The sequence below is a fragment of the Hyperoodon ampullatus genome (genome assembly GCF_949752795.1).
Source record: "Hyperoodon ampullatus genome assembly, chromosome: 6".
NCBI classification, from domain to species: Eukaryota; Metazoa; Chordata; class Mammalia; order Artiodactyla; family Ziphiidae; genus Hyperoodon; species Hyperoodon ampullatus.
The window spans coordinates 11,000,563-11,003,481 of record NC_136919.1 but is presented as its reverse complement, the minus strand read 5'-3'; positions in this window follow the sequence as shown (position 1 = coordinate 11,003,481).

Genomic DNA, 2,919 nt, shown 5'->3' with positions numbered 1-2,919 from the left:
CTGTCCCTCCCCTCCTGCCCTGAAGTTCTGACAGCCCCGTGATGTCTCTGGTAATAAATGGTACTGTAGTGACCTTTCCTTCTCTGGGGGTCACCCTGGCCTGCGGAGGGGGACAGGATGCCAGTCTCCCTGGGAGGAGGGAGGGACAAGTGAAGCTGCCACTTTGGCTTTGGGACTCAAGACAGACCCAGCTTCACCATCAGGGCAGGTGCGGCCAACACTTACTAGCACCTACTGTGTACCTGGCTGGTGCTAAGCCTTGTACTGCCTTAGAGCTGCAGGTCCTTACCTCAGCCCTGAGACCACCATCACCTCTCTTGTACAGAAAAGAAAATTGAGGCTCAGAGAAGCTCTCCACGACTCATACCTGGGTCTCCCCGGCTGGGTAACATAGAGGTCAGGGGGTGGCAGTTGCTGTGAGTGGGAGCCATCCAGGCAGACTGCTCGGAGGAGGCACCAGGGCAGGTGGAACGGCTTCAGGTCTGACGTGTCATGCTGCGAGAGGACCCCAACTCAGAATCTGGCTACGGGACCAGGTCCTGACACCACTGATTCTGTGGCCTCGAGCAAGATTCTTCTCTGAGTCCCGGTCTCCTCTTGGGTAGAGCCGGTTGCAGAGCTAAGGTGAGCAGCAGTAGTGATGTGTTAGGGCTTGGCACCAGGATGGGCCCCAAGGTACGGGCCAGGCGAGGGAGAGGCCCAGGGCCTGGGACTTAGGGTGCAGAGGCTGTTAACACCGTCCTGCTAACCTCAGCCTGGCTCCAGTGCTGCCAGAGGACGTGGCACAGCTGAGGAGCGTCAGAGCAGCCTCCCTGGGGGGAGGGAGGAGAGGTAGCCGCTCCAGATGCAAGTGAGTGGAGGTGGAGCAGGGCTGCATGAGAAGAAGCCCAGAGACCCATCAAGGTACAAGCTGCTCCCAGATCCCTCTACGGCCTCAGGGTCACTTTCACCCTGGGCCCCACCTGCATTGAGTCTGGGACAAAATCTATGTGGGGTGTAGTTAACCCACCACACAGCACAGGAGTCTGGGTATTTCATTCTGGGCATGGGGGCTGCTGTTGAACTTCTGGAAGCCCAGTCCATCGTCTGCAGAATGGGGGACATCTGGCCCACTCCGCAGGTGACATGAGGCTGTCCTGTGTATTAGTCCAAGTGCCCGGCAGACCCAGGCACTCAGGAGAAGTCAGCTGTTGCCAGAGGAGGGTGTGCAGGGGACTGTGCGCACAGTGGAGGCGAGTTTAAGGCCTTGAAGGCCCCAAGCAGCGAGAAAAGACAGCAGGCCTCCGTGGGGAGGAGCGTAGTTCCTGCCTGCTCGGGGAAGATGCAGCAGTACCCCCGGGCAGGAGGGGCAGGCTGGGCACCACTGCTGAGGTTCACCCACCAGGGTGCTCAGCCCCGGCAGGTTAGGCAAAGCCCACTGCCCGCTACTGTGGGGCAGGAGTGGAGGGGCCGGGGTCTGGAGGAGCAGCAGGAAGGTGGCACTGAACTGGGCTGGGCACTTGGTGGCCCCTGCTCTCTGCACCTGCAGTGTCCTCTGACTCCTTCCCCTCACCACCAGAGGGCCCTGCCTCCTCCCAGACTAATCATATGGACGGGGGGCGGGCGGTCAGGGTTGGGGACCAAGGAGTCCTTTCCAGTCTCCCCACCCCCTGCTCCATACTCTTCCTCTCCCTCAACACACTGTCTTCACTCTTCAGCCAAAATAACTCCTCTTAGGTCCCCAAACACTGCTGGTTGACAGCCCTCCATCCCTCTGCTCACACTGCTTCCTCTGCCTGGACTGACCCCGACTCTTATCTAGCTGGTGAACCCCTGGACGTCCTTCAAAACCCAGTTTGGATGACACGTGGGCTATGTCCCCCCAGGAGCAGAATCAATCACTTCCTTATCTTGTGCAGTTACATGATGCATCGCATCAGATAACAATCTGATTAAGGTAATCTCCTCCTACAAGACTGAACAGTCCCCAGGGGCAGGAACCAGGGTGTCTGCTTCTGGAGCTGCCAGAGGGAAAGGGAGGCTTTTTCCCTTTGCCTAAGCCACTGCCAAGCTGTGTGCCTGGGGCTGCCTCGCCCTAGAAGGGATGCCTTTTTCTACTTTGAACAGAGGAGCAGGAGTGGCTCTGGAGATAAACTAGTCAGGTTGGTCAAGGTGTGTCAGGGGGATGAAAGTTTGCATCCTGGTTGGCCCTTCTCAGTGTGTGACCTTGGACAGGACACTTCACCTTAGTTTCCTTATCTGTAATCTGGGGCTGCCACCTACCAAAGCGGCTGCGAAGAGCAGCTGGGACAAGACCAGTGGACAAGGCAGGCGAAGTCCTGGAAGGGCACCTGGAGCAGAGGAAGCAGTCCTCAGAGTTGGCTGTGCTCACTGCTGCCACCAAGCAAGTGAGAGGGGCCAGCCAGGCCTGGGGCCTGTGGGTGTGCCACCGGAGGACGGAGAGGAAAGGACCAGTGCCCTGAAGTCAGGTGGATCCAGGTTTGAATCTGCCCCAGCAGATGGCCGACTAAGGGCCCTTGCCAAGTGCCTCTTCTGGATTATAACCCCTGCCTCACAGGCTACTGCAGGGACAGCGAAGTGATGGATGGCACACAGTAGATGCTCATTAAATGACTGTTCCCTTCTGCCCAAGATGGCAGCTGAGATGCACGCCAGGGTGGCAGTGAGGCTGAGTCCCCAGAAAGCCCAAGCATCTCCCAGGCCTCCCAGGGTTGGCAGGGCCCCAGGGATGAGGTGGGGCCCAAAGGCCCCCCAGCAGTGCCTGGTATCCCCCACCTTGGCCCTCACACCCCATCCTGCCTCCCCCGAGGAGTTCGGAACCAAAAGTTACCTAGGTGTTGCCTTCGTCCCATTCGGCGCTCGGCCCCGCCCTAGACAGCCCAAACCCACTTAGGAGGCTCTCCTTGGGCCCTAGAATGT